The following is a 17,883-nucleotide window of genomic DNA, read 5'->3' on the forward strand; positions in this document are numbered from 1 at the left end:
TCAAGAAGTATTGAGTTTAAGTCTCTTCTTGATTGTTAATAGGAGTAGTTACTGAATCTCTTATCCGATCAGTGATTTTAGAGCTGTAAAGAATTTATTGAGGTACGTATAAACTAGTTTGGACACCCAATTTAAAAAAAAAGAGGTTAACCGAGCTGAATAAATCAAAGAGGTAGATCTAAATAGGGAATAAGAGCAGGGCCAGGGACCACAACTCGAAGCTTGATTTGTGGTGTGGAAACAAAAGTGTCTTTTTCTACACTTTGATAGTTGAAAGAAGAAGGTGAGTTTGAAGTTTATTTAGGCAGAGGCAGATGCAGCTGCAACTGCAAGCAGCCTGTCAGAAACAACACGTTATAAATCTAGTTTTAAAATGACAAAGAAAAATTTAACGCAAGTATATACGATTTGGCATTACTATGACCTGCAAAAGCCTCCGATTTCTCTGCAAAAGTCTTTCACGTATGACATATTGACATGCATTTCATTTGAAAGATAAAAAAATGCCACCAGTTAATGGATAATATTTTATTAGATAAACATTCATAGATGATGTTGAAGTATTACCCATTTCAATTCCATACTATATATTTACATTATCGTCTATCGATGACAGACTTGTTACTTTCAGCATATATATATATATATATACGTAGCAGTGGAAGCTACGATTGATCAGCAAAGTAGAGTTTATAATTTGGAAAGATTCAATTCCATGGAATCCCAGAAGAGAAACTGCGTATTAGCTTTTAGTTTTCTGAACTTCTTGGCTTAAATATAATTTTATCGATAAGTCAATTTCAGTAAACACCAAAATGTCAAAATCTACAGCTATATATACTGTAATTATAATACAATACAAGAAAATGGTGGTGGTCCTTCCAAAACTCTATCCAGTTAACCTCGGGAAGTGTCAAATATATATACATATAGAACGAGTGAACGATAATGGTTCGGACATGGTTCATATGGGTTTGAACCAAATGGGTGGCTCAGAGCACAATGTCTAGGGTTTCACCATTCTTTTCTCTCGATTATAGCTCATTTATTGATTTTGATGATGCTTATGAGCTGAGCTGAGCTGTTTCATTGTTGTAAATTCTATTCCTTCCAAGTTGGTTTTATCATCAATGTCTCTTTGCAATTAAACTTTGTTATTAATTTTATTTTTATGGGGGGTTGGGTTGTTACGATGTGATGCTTACCTACTATTCCTTTTATAAATGGGTTTTCGAAATGGCAACCAAATTTCAATTATTCTGTCTAGGGTTTCACTTGCAAAAAAAAAAAAAGCATATTCAAGCCGTATGAATCCATGTCTCTCAATTATTGTTTAATTGAAAGAGTTGGTGTATAATGTTGCTTGATGTAAAGGTCTTCTATCTCAAGGTTCATTCCTTGTTTATTGCTTTATTGAATACCCTACCTTGCTTCCTACATTCTACTTGGGGTCATTTTCTCTCTTGTTTCTTTCATATTTCATATCAATTGTTTCAATGATTTTCAAAAACTATTAAATACCTTCTAAAATTGTTAAAAATATCCAAAACATTTGATGATATAATAGTATTTAATAATTTTCCAATATTACTGAAGCGGTCAAGACTTTACATGATTTTTTAGGATGAATATAAACAATTTTTTTTTTTTTTTAAATAACCAGGGTGTCCAGACCAGTTTGCGTACATATCTACTAATCGTCGAAGTCTATTGAATATTCTATAAGTCCAATGAACTATGTAAGTCATAAATGTGGTAGATGACGACTTTGTAAGATTGGAACACAAGACTCCTGAATAACCCACCCAAATAACTAAAGTCTTGTCGTCCCACAATGTTAGTGGTTTATTGACAACTTTTTATGTAAAAACTATATGAAAAGGACAAGATTTTGCTGAAGTTTTTATATAAAAAGTTTTGCATTCATATTAATCTTGAGATTATACATTGTTTATTCATTGGGAGAGATGATCTTGTGTACCAACCAACACCAACCACTATAAAGAGAGATTAAGGGAACATTAATTACTTGTTTAAGTGGACTAAAAGCTGGCGGTGAGCTAGACCTAAGCTTTCTCCTAATTTGTTGTTATAAGGTCCCAAGATTGGTGACAGCAAATAATTTGATTTCTTAGTCTCAACATTAATATTAAATTTCCAATGTTGGATACTTGGATGTACTTTATGTACCATTTGCTTGCTGTCTTCCTACCAAGGATTTGTGTAATATGTTAAGCACACCACTTGCATTATGAAAAAGATTGCATAAAATATGAAACCACAAAACTAGTTGTGTTTGCTTACTAGTAACCAAGATCTTGAAAATGGGTGTTGTTGGATTTATCGAGTTTCTAAAAGATTGTAAGATTCAACATTAAAAGGTTCCAATTTTATTGAAACTCAAACTCGGATCTTGTTGTGGGCTTCCAAGAGTTTAAATTTAAATTAAATTAATGTAAAGATATGGCAATTGGGAAGGGATCCCCATCTCCTAATATGAATGATATCTCCATTTCGAAATTGAATATAAATCGAAACTCTTTTTTCAAGGTGTCCGACTAGCTTACGTACATCTCAATTAACATGAGGGAGATTAGCGCAACAAACCACTATCACAGTCCCTCACTTAAATGCAGATTCTCAGATGGGTAATTAAGTTAAGGTCGTACGTTTATTCATACTATCTCTAATTCGTCTTAACCATCTGGGCTACACACGAATAGATAACAAATCGAGAACCTCAAATGGGAATTTAACATTTAGTATTTATTTATTGTTAATCATACCTCTTTGTTTAGTTTATGTGTATTATAATTTGAAGTATGGTTAAGCAGCAATAGGAACTTTAAGGATAAAGAAATGTTGGAGAAAAAGTGAGACAGGGCAAGTGATATTGCTTTTGGTTGTATCCAAATTGAAATTATGTGGGCAGTGGACAGAAGCACAGCGTCCATGTTCTCGAAAAGGAAGTGAAGAAACTAGACTTCAATGACTTTAATTAATTATTTCTAGTGGAAGCAAGCTTTGTTATTATTGCCAGCTAGAGATTAAAACATATCTATGCTACAAAACCTGTCAATTGGTTAAATAACAAACTCAATTTAAGCGAAAATATCAAATCCCTAGAAAGAATATATTTATAATTTAAACCAATTACGTACACCTGACGAATTTTGTAAATGATTAACATAACATTCTACTGTCATGACCACGTAATAAATCTTAGGAGTTAGAGAGATTTGAAAATATCATTTGGGTTGTTCAAAACTTGTCAATTGTAAAGAGCAAACCCAATTGAAGCAAAAATATCAAATTCCCGTAAAGGGTAGTACATCTTCGTTTATGTGGTTATTCATTTGATACAAGTCATGATCTCGTCTCCCTTTCTCAACTTAAAATCTTATTTTAAGAGATAAATGAATGTTTGTTTCCCTTGTTTGGATGTGAAATGCCATCGGCATGTACATAAAGTATGAACAAGAGCAAATTTGATGTCTCTTAATGCATAGCTTGGGGAGACCAAGAAGATAAAACCTTTTTTATTTTCTCTTTGTTTTTTCTTCCTTTAATTTCCTAACCTCGCTTTGCAATACTGAGATTGAAACTTGATATGCATGAGGAGACTCAAATCCAAAACCTTGAGAAAAAACCACAGAGCTAAACCCTCCTCTCTGTTTAAAAACCGGACCGGACCGGTGGACCGGGAACGGTAGCTTCTCGGTCTGGTTTAGGTCTCAGGGGGTTTTTGAAATATTTAAAATTATGAGGGTATTGTTTTTATAGGGGTATTTTGAAGATATATAAAAAGTTTAGGGATTAATTGTAATTTTATTGGGGCATTTTTGGAATAAATAAAAATTTAGGGATCAATTTGAATTTTTAGGGGAATTTTTAATATTTAAGATTTAAGGGGTTAATAATAATTTTTTAAAAAAAATATTGCTGACGTCACGGTCCATGACCGGTCAACCGGTTGGACGATTGAACCGTGACCGAACAACAAAAACGGTTTGCCCTCGGTTCGGGTTTAAAACAATGTCCCTCCTGTGCATAATGAACCCTAGCACGAATTGTACCAAGGAAATCTTAAAAACAGAACACTCCTGTCTCCTCGGACACGATGTGCATGTAGGATGCATGGTCTTCTTCATTATCTATAACGATTCTCAACAAGTGATATTTCGGCTCTCGCATCCATGAAGAGAAGTAATGAAATACAATGCTGGCTGTGAATTGTAGAGTCCCGTAAACCATCAGTCTTTGAATGCAGGTACGCCTTAGCCTTGAATGCAGGTTACACCTTAAGCCATTAGCGTGTCACACGTCATGCCGCCGCCCCAACAATACTATATCTTGCGGCGGTGAATCTTGACTAACTCTCAGTCTTATCTTGTAATTAACTCAAATTTTAACGGGCTTTGAAAAAATTTGTGTAGGCCAGCTATTAAGAAGGAGCCCGGACCAGCTCATTACCCACGGGATGATGGGCTTCTGGGGTTCATGGCAACAACGATATAGCAAAGATTGTAGCAATGCAAGGTGAAAAACTGAAATCCAGATATGCATAAATTTTAAGTTTCACCACTCGATGCTTAACTATCCAAACATCATTCTTCTAAAAGCCCCAAAAATGTAAAGAAAAAATTCTTACATAGAACGAGTAAACAAAAATAACTCAGAGATCAAGAACACAAGAATTCGTTATGGTTTCTTTAGACATGAACTTCCGTCTTGAGGATGAATTTGATAGCACGCTAAACTTGGGCACCAAGCTCCAAGAGTAGTGTGTGATTAACAGCGGTGGATGTTGGACCGACACAATTGAATAGGACCTGGAAAAAGAATCATATGAACGCGTTAGGTTTCGTATGAATGATGGCTAAAAGAGAGTCGTATAATTAATTCTGCAGGTCCAGATTCTGACTGGCCAACAAAGCCATAAACTGAGGTAAAATGATTGAAAAGAATATTAAAGTCAGGACAAACCAGGACTAATGTATCGATTTTTGAGGGCCCATTCCTCGCAAGGATGCAAATTTCTTAAATGGAGCACCTGAAAACATTCAGGAATAAACTGTCACTTTAGCTGTTCGAGATGAAGTAGTTCATGCAGCGGTGCAGAATAATTTAGGCTCATGCGCTAAAAAAGATAAAGTGCGCATTAATTATTCTTACCATCAAGTTCCACCATGGCCTTCTTGATCACAGGCTTGAACTACCTGCAAAAACAGAAACACCCTATTATCTCTCCGAAACATTTTATTTCAAGAAAAAGTTTTGATGCCGAACAGTGCAGTACAATACCATTACAGTAAGAAGTATAAATTTCCAGAGAGATTATAGGTACAGCGAATTCTTTACAGTATAGCTTCTTGACGATAAGGTGACAATGAGGTGGTGAAGGGAAAGTTTCACATACCATGTCCTCTCTCACATCCATTAATGCGGTCAGAGGTGCCCCCTACCGTCCTTGATCAACTGGAGCACTCAATTTTCAACCTGGTATAGCCAGATTACAAACAACAGTTAACTAAGTTTTCGTCAGTACCCAGTAGATTAAAGCAGAGGAGGTTAAAGTACTAACTGATGTATCAGCCAGTTTTTCCCTATGAAGGAGAGCTCCGCACCCATAACCCATGCTACAGTGGAAGCATCAAACGTTGGGCCCCCCTTCCTTCTCCGCTTCCAGAAGTTTCCTGGGATCCGTACAAGTTTCTTGTTCCTCTGGTGCCGCTCCCTTGCCCCTCCGCACTTACCATGGTCCAGTTACTTGCCTCCTACGTTTTTCCTTTACGCTTGCCTCCACGCTTCTCGTTCGCATCTCCTCACCGACCGTGTCTGTCCCTGGTTCTCTGCATTGGTTTTCCCTTTTTCTCCTCCCTCCCTTTTACCTCCTTTTTTTCTCTTCCCTTCTTGGTTTTATCTTTACCTGTCTTGGCTTTTGCTTGTCTCTTTTTCCCTTTTCACCCTCCTTTTCTCTTCTCTTTCATTCTCTCTTTTCCTCTTTTTTCTCATCCTTCCTTTTCATCCTTTCATGCTTCAGTTCCTTTGTCTTTTTTTTTTTTGACCCATTCGTGTCTCTCTCCCCTGCTTTTCTCTCCTCGATTCTCATTCCTGCCTGTTTCTCCCATGATTTTCCCCTGGCCGTCCCTGTTTTGCTTTGACACATTGTTTCTATTTCCGAACCCGAAAACGGCAGCCAGAGAAAGCAATATACTCCGTCCCAAGGAGTTGTTAGCTAGTTCCCACACGTAACATAGGTCCAGCAAAGAAACAAAAATAGTAGGAATAACAAACCATAGATCTTTCTCGTATTTGCTAACTCATTTAGCAATGTGGGCTGATATACAAGATTATCTTCTTATAATATTTGACCCGTTATACCATTTCAAGTAGAAAACATATTGGAATATCCAGGAAAGTGATACCCATGTGTATGCATTCTTTGGTCAAACGTGCAGCAGAGCAAAAACAAGCCTTTTACACTCGATTTCTCAGTGACTTGGGATAAGGGAGTAAAGTCACTAGAACTTATCATGTGTGCCAAAGATACATAATTCCACTAATTGTCATAAGATACAAAAATGTCTAATGCTAGACCAGCAACAGTTTATTAGAACCTGAGATCTTAACCAAGCAAGTCATTTGAAAGTGAGCTAACATAATGAGATTACCTCTCTCCAATAATGGTGATGTTCGGGTGAGTTTGCAATGCACACTCAAGAGTAATATGGGAAGCAGCACGTCCCATAAGCCACAACTGCAGAGACATGTTAAATATCTCATACTTTTCTCAAAAAATCAAACTGGGGAGAATGATCAATCTTATACTCAAAACAAGTATAATAATATCAGAATCAAGTCAAAATGCTTACAATGATAATATTTTCCAGTTGACCGTGCATCTATCATCACATTTCCAATCATTTCAGCATATATCTGATATACAAGAAACATGTTACAGTTGTTTGAAACTGTGTTATTCCGACAACTTAACACTAAAATGAGATATAATTGCAATCATCTCCAACACCAACCAAAAGAAGTTTGCCATGTTCACTGCGATCCCGTGCCTTATTTGAACAGCAAACATAAAAGAATGCATGATAGCAACTTCATACCATGATACAGTTGTATGATTTAGAAAAGCATAGAAACATGAAAAGAAGGATAGAGTTCCGTAGTAATAGCGATGAGAATAGCTTTTAGCTTTATCAACAAAATTAATAAGCCTCATAAACTTCTGCTTCGACAGATTGATCATATTTAGGCAAAAGCATGTCAAGAGAAAAAAAGGACATTAATCATCATGAAGATTTGTAACATGATACCTCAAAGGTTGAAAATCAACGATGTAAGTTTAAATGCAAAATCTGGATGACAGCTATACTCACCCTGCATGCTGTATCAAATCCAAAATGTGGGAACCTCTTTGGATTTCAAGTCACCATCAATGGTTTTGGGCAGCCAATCACCCGAGTTTTCAGATTTTTAACCCTGATACAACATATAACATTAATGCAAATATATGGAAGTATCCAATGATACAGCTACAGCAAAAAGTAACTCCTTTCCATCATTATATCAATGACTCCCAAAATAAAAAATTTAATGTACATCATAAATATTATTGCTAGCAGCACATAATATAATATATATATATATATATATATATATATATATCAAATACATTTCATCTAAACATGTAAACTGTTTGAAAACAATATAGCACACCTGAAGTTTTCAGCAAGGAGGCAAGCATTTGTGTGTTGAGTCATACCACCCATAACCAAAGGCCATCCAAATCCAGTTCTAGCTGTTTCTTCAGCTTGTTAAACTGAAAATAAAGCCCATTATACTCCCCACACTTTACAAAAAACACTCAAAACAAAGTCCATAATCATTCAATCATCAAGCTAACAGTCTCACCTGCTCTGGAGTTCAATCTTGTCTCTCCCACTGCAATCATATCAAAACCACCCTGCAAAAGAATATTACAAACAATGATGAGATACCAACATGTAACCTTAAAATGCAAGTGAGCATTTACTTACTAGCCCAAAACTAATGAACACATGCTTAAAATTCCACAATTATTAATTTCAATAAACCACCATTTCTGCTTTTCTATATCTTATTTTATACAAAACTATTTGAACTTAATAATTTATTCAAAGCAAATACTGAAAATATAAACTGTTTATTCAACATCAATACACAATAAATAATAATTGCACAAATGTGATACAATTAACACTATTGGATCAATCCTGTTAACTACTAATTCAATTTTGCCAATATAATTAATCTAACATGCATTATAATTCCTCTAGAAGAAGTTCGAACAATTTGAAAACTATGAATCACACTCAAAACAAACAATCGTACCTGGTTCTGTACGGATAAATGTATTCGGGAGTCAATTCAATGTATTTGCCCTTCATGATCCCTGCTGGACCTCCCCTAAATCCATACACAACACTACCTTTCACGCGATCCGCAAGTAATCTACCAACGAAACACAAAAATCACGTTTTCAAACTGCAAATCACGTTTCAAAACTACAGCTTCGTTTAGATCCTCACCAAAAATTCTGAGATCACATTGTGTCCACCCGGCGCCTGGCCTCCAGACAAAACGACACCGATTTTCAACTTCTGATCCGCCGGCAGCGTATTGACGTCGTTTGGCACCAGCTTTGCCGACGGTTTGCCAAACAGACTCGAAACAACTTCTTAATCTCATCTGTGAAATTAAAAACATCGATAAACATTAACAAACATGTTTTTCAGGGTTAACGATGAAATTTGAACAGAGGAATGACTGGATTGCCGGCGGCCGAGCTGGCGGGACCGTCGACGATTTTGAAAGGATTACGGAGAACGGAAGGGAGGAAGCGCGTGGTCGATACGGTCGTTTGAACTTCACTGTAGAATGAAGCCACGCGGCCGTTCACCAGACGGACTTGACGGGAGTGAAATCGCCGTTAGAAACCAAGGAAGGAGACATTATTGTTTTCGGATACAACAACTCTGTGCGGGGCTTCAGTGTAGGTATGAGTATACTGTGAGGTGGAACGCATCAGCTCTCTCTTAAATTGCAGTTTAAATATAAGGTTGAAAAGGGCAAGAACGTCTTCTCAGTGTTTCGTTGCTTTGGAGTCTTGGATCTCCGCCCTTGAAAGGTATGCCGTTGGATTGAGGGTAGGATTGGGATTTTAAAATTAATGGCAAAACAGGTTAATTTGTTCACTCTCTTTACTTTGTGTAATGTACAAGACCCCTATTTTTAGGAATTATTCATGACCTCTTATGTTAGGGATGTATAAATATAACCAAACCTGAAACTTAGACCATATAAAAAACCAAGGGTTGACTTAGCGATTAAAAAGATTTGTTTCGTTTATTAAGTTCTGGGTTCAAACTTTAAGACACTTAGTTCAATGAACTTTGGGGGTAGTTGAGATATGTGTAAACTGATCGGACCTCGGTTACCAAAAAACAAAAAAAATAAGACACAATCTTATGCACTCCTACTTTGACGGTGACCTCTTATGAGTAATAATTTAGAGAGACATGTCAATAATCAAGCAAAATCTTAAAGGTCCACCATTAGTAAGCAATTATAATGGATATTTTAATTAGAACAAACCAGGGGGAAGTGGAAATTAACGGCAAAAATAAGTACACGTTATTGTTATTTGATCTGAATTATATTAGAAAATCGGATGTGTATTAGGTGATGATTGGGTGAGTTGGATGGTGAAGATGGACTTGCCGACACGGATCATGCATTTGTCCTTACTAACTTCTCTGGTTATTGTTGGGCGCGCGTAACGTTAAACCACAGAATATTCCAGTTTTATTTCTTCGTCTTCACTTGCATTGGACTTTGGAGTTAGGTAAGGTAGATTTTTCGTTAGATCAGATAAATTAGAACAACTTTATCTTATTATGAACCTTTTGTTATTTAAGTACACATGTAAAGAATAGCAGAAGCAGCAACAGGCTAGAAATTTGATCATTTTATTGGATTTCTAGTGAACGGGCCAATTTTTATGCATCTCTGGGCTCAAATTGTGAAATCTACTTCAGCTGGCTACTACTATGGGCCCATTAATCTTTGTCCATTCAGCATCTTCTTTTCAATATTCTCGCCAACAAGGCGGACTAATTGTATTAGCCATGGCTTGAAAAAAGTTGCGTCATTTACTACGTCTACAAAATGCTTCTTCAAAGGACAACTGTGTGCAAATGTTAAAAGTTATATTTGTCTTATATGCTAATTTCGTAGGTATATGGTGTATCATATAATGTTTCTTCTTCTTTGAACTCACTTTTTGAGGTAAGTTTATTCAAGGTTTAATTAATAGTAGGTTTGGACCTTGATCGTGCTCTCGAGTATGTTAGAAGTTGTATTTGTAGATCTTCGATAGTGGTTGGAGCACGTTGCCGAGTTTGAAGTTGAAGTTGTATTGTAATGGGTTTGGACGTTGACTGAGCAATGCCAAGCGTGTTAGAGTGTATTGAAGCACGGTTTCCAAGCATATTAGAAGTTGTATTTGTAGTGGGTTTGGACTTGACCGTGCTCGCCAAGCGTGTTAGAATGCATTGAGCATAGTGTAGAGCGTGTTAGAGTATATTGTAGGTTTGGACCTTGACCGTACTCGCCGAACGTGTTAGAATTTGTGTTTGTGAAATGCTCCTGGGTTCTACCCAAGCTTGTTTAACAGCAAATCATTCTTAAATCTCACACTAAATTTATTAAGGCATTAATCAAAGTGGAAGATAGAGTCTCTTCATTTGAGTAACAAGTTGTATTTGTGGGTTGGACTTTACCGTGCTCGCCAAGCGTTTTAGAAGTTGCATTTGGAGCATAGTTGTAGAGCGTGTTAGAAGTATATTTGTGTAGTTTGGACCTACGTTTGTATGAATATTTTCTTTTCTTAACTGTTGTGTTCTCAAAATACATGGAGGTATGCATAAAAAGACTCTTCCAGCTATGTAAATCTTCTTTTGGATTTCTCCATAATGGATGCCACAAGTGCTTGCATTTAGCTCCAAATCAATGAAGAGAAATTAGAATTTACTCCATCAGTGCATCTAATCATCTGAAACATACATAAAACAATGCATTGTCATAAAACTTACCGTATTAATATTATGTTATTATATATTGGACCTTGTCTAAATTTTACTTGAATGTGTTATTAGCTTACCTCATCACAGCAGTTCTTTTGAAACTTTCTGTACAAGGATCATCATTATACTTTTCATTTTAGTACATGCGTGGTCTTTAAGCAGTACAAGATCTAGAGATCACTGCTAATTGTGATTAATGTCTTGTTTCATCTTCATCAATTGCCTCCTCATAGGCAAGTTTGTCATATATACTAATTAAATAGCAAAGAATGATGGGGAAGAATGGTTCTGAATAGGCAGAAGCCTCTGACAACAATTGATGATAGTGATCAAGCACTAGAAAGGGAAGAAATGCTAGCTCAGTTTTCACCTGTAATATCAGACAGATTTCTTTCTATAGATAGAGGATAACCCAGTTTATAATAACTTGCATTATCAATTAGTAGAAATTATGCAGCTTATATCATGTGTTACATTTTTCTGCGTTTAAGTATACAAGAAAGCGAGAAAGAAACGTTAGCTTAGTTTCACTATCACAATTCTTTACTAACTTTTCTCACCAATAGTTACAATTGGTTGTCATAACGGATATCGCCTATCTGATAATGGGTTCGTTTGATCAAAGCAAGCTAACATTTCCTTGTGAGAGAAGTTAGTGAAAAGGGTTTGTCGATCTATCTTATTATTATATTCCCCTGTTGCATTACAACGGAAGAAGGTTTATTCGAGCCTGAACATCGACGAAAGCTGATCAGAAAAACACATTTTTCCTAAGTAGTGCTAAAGGGTGTCCTCGTTGACTGGTTTAAAAAATGCAACATTTTGAAATAATTTTCTTCTGTTAAATGAGTTACTTTAGCATCAACTACTTCAACTGAAGCAAGTAGAATAGAACTGTATCCCCCACAAGGCAGCATGTGAAGCCAACCAAATTTTAATTTTGTCACTCCTTATCTTGATTTAATTAAAAGGCTTCATGGGCTCCATTGTACTCCATATTAACCACTCTTTGAAATGAATGCCACCTAACGACCCTATAAAGGGAATTAATTGTTAAAGCTCTTTAACTTCACATCATAATAACTATAGCTCAATTAACAAAACAAAGTTCCCCAATGGGTTCCCTTCTATCCAACCTTACCTAGCTCTTAAAGGTGTGTACTTGTTCTTTTAAACTCGAGACATAATCATGTTTTACTGACCCACTTGCCAGTTTTACATACCTGATTATTTGACACAATTCTCCTTCAAAGCTCCAGGTTATGCCTGAGAAATGAAAACTCCAGAGAATATTACAAGAAGCAGAAGGTTCAACAGAGAGGATGCAAGGCCTTGTGTTGCAGCTGCAGGCTTGTGTTTCTTCCTCGGAGGAAGCCGAGAGCTCAAGTTCCGATCAGTTCCCGTCAGTTTCAAGTCGCGACGCGTGGTTCAGAGAGGACTCGACCAAATGATTCGAGAAAGGCAAGAGCAAGACATGAAGAGAGAAGAAAGCACAGAGAAGTGAAGGACTAAATTTATTGTCATGGTAGCCATGGAAATCCTCTTATGACCGAGAGAAGACTTTAGGGCTTCCATGGTTGAGATGATTTTGGCAAACCGGATTGAAGAAACAAAAGATCTTCGAGCCTTTGAATTATTAATGTCTATGAACTCCAGGGAGTATCAGGGATCAACTTGAGGTCTTTTACGAAGTTTGTTTTAGTTGTTTCACGTTGTAAATGCCATTGATATGAATATTTTGAATAATTTAGAAACTATAGCCTTATATTCAATGAGCATGCTTCTCAAGAATGATAAACGGTTTAAAACATGCATTACTTAATTTTTTGTTATATAATATTCATAGATCAAATATATATAATATATATATATATTATATATATATATATATATATATATATGTTTTTTTTTCTTGATTTAAAAAGTATGTTAAATTAATTAACTTTTAATACTCGAAACAATTATATATAATATATTCTTAATAATTATGTTTTCTTTATCCATTTCAGTAGTTAATAATAGTAGTTAAAACACTCTCTCAGTCACAAGCATAAATTAGAGGAATATAGATTAAACAATTACAAAGGAGGAGTGAGGTTAATCATCGTAAATTAGTTTCTGTAATTAATATAATTAACCTCTAATCTATGTGCGTGCTTTCTTCTGAGATTGTTGGATGTCGACACTTCAACAATAAGGGGCCACGTAGACACATTCAAGGGTCCCTTGCCTGATCAATGGGTGGGGCTCCACTCCCAATGAGTGAGCGGAGGTGCGGGGCAATGCCCTTGACGTAGGCAGTTTAGGCTTAATCCATGAAGACCGCTGAATGATTTCTTTAAGTTATTAATTCATTATGGATTTGAACTTAGGAATAAGAATAATTGTAATACTAGAATTTAGTCTTTAAACCTAGTATATAAACATGCTTTTCTTTTGTAATGAATGACGATAAACAATATGATTAGTTATATTAATTGTAAATGAGAGAGGTGAGTCATATTACAACATTATTGACTTAGTTAGACGCAACCTGTAATTGGATGAACCAGGGAAATCGTACGTATTTTTTTTCTTTTTACTGCTTGTGATTTAGTGTTTATTATTATTTTGGTTTTCGTACTCTATTGTTTAGGGATGAAATCTGGACTCACGTGGACTCTTGAATTGATAATGTAATGTTATGCCTTGTACACTTTTCAGTATAGTTTCTTGCTTTAAAGGAATAAAAATAAAGTGAAAATTCAGAACTCGAAATTAATAGTTATATAGTAAATTAATTTGAAGATGTTAGAAGGTTTACCTTCTGGCCTCCAGTGAAATGATTATAGGCAAATATGCAATATTGAATTTTCCTTTTATTAATCTCTAACAGAGTGACAGTACGAGGAAAATTCTTTTAACACAAGAATCAAAAAACCCTTATGGGGAGAATTAATGTTTTTTTTTGTGTTATTTGGGTAGAATTTTTGAAATCTATCCAAAAATATATTTGTTTCCCTATTCTAAAAATCCAATTCTAATTATTTAACTATTTAAACCCAATAGGTTTGTTAATTAACTAAACACCCCCCCCCAAAAAAAGTTTAAAAATTGATAAAAACACCTTCACCCACCCCACATTTGCCAGATTCCAGCCATTACCGTCGAAGGTGGCCAAAATCTAGCGTAATGGAGCACTACCGGTTGGATCTGGCCGATAGGGTGCTGATCCAGCTTTTTCGACCATATCCACAGTGGATCTGACATTTTCCGACCAGATCCATAGTCAAATGGCTAGATCTTTGGCTGTAACTGGTCGTGAACGGCGGCCAAGATTAGCCATCGTTGAAACAAACGTGGCTAGATCTGGCCCGAAAAGGTCATATCGGTGCACGACCGACCATACAACCAAGTGCACCATATAGAGACTTTCGGCTACCTCCGACAGTGGTGGCCAGCTTTCGGCATTTATTGGATGGGTGGAGGTATTTTTGTTAATTTTTAATGTTTTATTGTAAGGGTGTTTAGCTAAATTAGCAAACCTAAGGGTGTAGATAAGATGATAGTTTGATAATAGCACCCTTTGCATCTGTATCAGAATCCAACGGTCACTAATAGATTACTTTAAGTGTAAGAATATAGAATAATGAAACCAAGGGGAATTTAGCATTTCGCTAAACCATTGGCATAGTATTATATACGCTGTGGGGACTCCATGCGAAATCTGAGTCATCAAAAATCTGTGTTGGCTAAGTGGTTACCTTTGCCAAAAATATGGAGAAAACTTGCGTATATACTTGAAGGCATCAAAATTAATTAAAAATAACAAAAATTATTTTAATTCAAGAGAGCTTTGAGTTAGGCAGCTTTATCATATAGTATGACTGGATTATTAGATTCAGAATAACAAAAATGTAAAAAAACTACTCTACATTAATTTGAATTTTATTTTTATTTAATTAATCTTTGTTTACGTTTATTTGCTGCTGTTATTCTTGTTTTGAGTTTTTGAATTTGTATTTTCAGCATTTTTGTTCTAAATTAATTCTCTTTTTGTTAAGTTTTAATTTACTTGAGTTTGAGTTTTCCAATTTTTTAGAAGTCTCTGTTGTCTATGAGACGTTGGAAAAGCGTAGAATTATTATCATTCGACCCAGAGATTGAATAGAATTGTCGGCTGTCGAGAAAAGCAAAAGAGGGATCTACAAGCACACAACAAACCATTGACAATCAAGCTAAGGAGGCAAATGATCAAAGAGCTTTGAGAGACTGTGCTTTGCCTTTGGTGACCAGTACAACTCCAAGCATAAGGTGACCGAATTTTCAGGCAAACAACTTCGAAATAACGCCAGTCATCATACAAATGATTTAGACATTGGTGATAGTTTGTTGGAATGCTCAACGATGATTCAAACACTCATATAGCAATTTTTTTTTTTGAGATTTGTGATACTTTCAAGCACAATAGAGTGCCAGATGATGCCATAAGACCTTAGTTAGTAATACGGGTACGGTAAAAAAAAGATACGGAAATTTTATGGGTATAATACATTAAACGATAAAAAATACGTTTATAAAAATTCGGTCATAAAATTCGGATACGGAAAAAATACGGTACATGTATATACGGGTTTAATACGGTCCATTGTCAATAATACGTTTTGAAAAATATGGCAATATCAATCTTAGTTTTAACACTTTTATGGATTACCTAGTTAAAATCAATATAGCATTTCAAATGCAAAGTATTCAATTAACCAATAACACAAATATACAATATATAACTGATATTCAAATTATAGTCTCCAGACTCAAACACAATATTTAGCTATGATTCTTTACTAATTTGAAATTTGATAAGTTTGATATTAAATGCAACAAATTTTAACTTCCCATTAATCCATTAAATTATATTAAATCGAAAACTAAAATATAAAAGATTAGTGTTACAATGCAACCTAAAATATAAGATTAATCAATAAATAAAATAATTTCGTAAAAGGATTTGTTAATCTTTTTCTGTATAAAACGCCACCGCTTATTCTTCACCAGCAGTCCAGCACCCACCGACTCAGTCTCACTGTCTCACACCACACAGCTGCCGCAAGGTAGCAAACCGTCATCAACCCTTCCCACTTCCGCAAAGCCCAACCACCTCATGGACCCTCACCCCTTCCTTCCCAGTGCCTCCACCTTCCAACGAATCCCCAGTGGCCACCCAGCCTACCTTCCTTTCCAAAATAACACTTTAAACTAAAATCACCAGACACCGAAATCAGAATCAACAAATGAAAAAAAGTATGAAAGAAATCTTGAAATTCAATAGTGGGGATGAAAATCATTGGGGGCTGTTCTCGGTAAGGGGCTACGCTGGAAGTGGGGACGCATGAGATGAGGGTTAATTCGCGAATAATCTCTTCCCTTACCCGCCGATTTCTTCTTCCCTCACCAAAATGACGTTGTTTCAATCAGTTTTTTTTGCTTTTGCTATAATTCGTGAATAATTCGCGAATAATTCAACAGTCATTTAAAAAGTATATAAATACGCGTTTTATACGTGTATAAGACTGCAATTGTTCCATTCTCGTTAAGGGATAAGGCAAAAGGGTGGTTGAATTCGCTTGCAGTAGGGTCAATCAACACATGGGAGAATCTAGCCCAAAATTTCTTTGGCCAAGTTCTTTCCTTTAGCAAAAACAACGAAGATGCAAAATGACATCACAACTTTTATTCAAATGGAGCTAGAATCATTGTACGGAGCTTGGGAGAGGTACAAGGATTTATTACGAAAGTGTCCTCATCATGGCCTACTCCTGGGCTTGTGGTGCAAACTTTTCATAACAGTTTGGTACCAACAATTCGATNAGACCGGACTTGACGGGAGTGAAATCGCCGTTAGAAACCAAGGAAGGAGACATTATTGTTTTCGGATACAACTAACTCTGTGCGGGCTCTTCAGTGTAGGTATGAGTATTACTGTGAGTGTGAACGCATCAGCTCTCTCTTAAATTGCAGTTTAAATATAAGGTTGAAAAGGGCAAGAACGTCTTCTCAGTGTTTCGTTGCTTTGGAGTCTTGGACTCTCCGCCCTTGAAAGGTAGTTGCCCGTTGGATTTGAGGGTAGGATTGGGATTTTAAAATTAATGGCAAAACAGGGTTAATTTTTCACCTCTCTTTACTTTGTGTAATGTCACAAGACCCCCTATTTTTAGGAATTATTCATGACCTCTCTTATCGTTAGGGATGTATAAATATAACCAAACCTTGAAACTTAGACCATATAAACACCAAGCGGTTGACTTAGCGATAAAAAAGATTTGTTTCGTTTATTAAGTTCTTGGGTTCAAACTTTAAGATCACTTAGTTCAATGAACTTTGGGGGTTAGTTGAGATATGCGTAAACTGATCGGACACCTCGGTTACCAAAAAACAAAAAAAAAATACAGACCCAATCTTATGCACTCCTACTTTGACGGTGACCTCTTATGAGTAATAATTTAGAGAAGACATGTCAGATAATCAAGCAAAATCTTAAAGGTCCACCATTAGTAAGCAAATTATAATGGATATTTTTATAATTAGAACAAACTTCAGGGGGAAGTAGGAAAGTTAACCGGAAAAAATAAGTACACGTTATTGTCAGTATTTGATCTGCGAAGTTAGTATTAGAAAATCGGATGTGATACTTAGGTGATGATTGGGTGAGTTGGATTGGTGAAGATGGACTTGCCGGCACCGGATCATGCATTTGTCCTTACCT

General features: G+C 35.9%; 1 non-coding gene and 1 pseudogene across 1 annotated transcript; both read right to left on the minus strand.

Moving 5' to 3' along the window:
- Positions 1-4,754: 4,754 nt before the first annotated feature.
- Positions 4,755-17,103, minus strand: LOC116120226 (annotated as a pseudogene).
- On the minus strand, positions 16,827-16,932 carry LOC116120618. The gene has a single exon (XR_004126580.1). It is a non-coding gene; the product is annotated as a small nucleolar RNA R71 (small nucleolar RNA).
- Positions 17,104-17,883: the final 780 nt, after the last annotated feature.

This window comes from Pistacia vera, unplaced genomic scaffold, assembly GCF_008641045.1.
Source record: "Pistacia vera cultivar Batoury unplaced genomic scaffold, PisVer_v2 Contig126, whole genome shotgun sequence".
NCBI classification, from domain to species: Eukaryota; Viridiplantae; Streptophyta; class Magnoliopsida; order Sapindales; family Anacardiaceae; genus Pistacia; species Pistacia vera.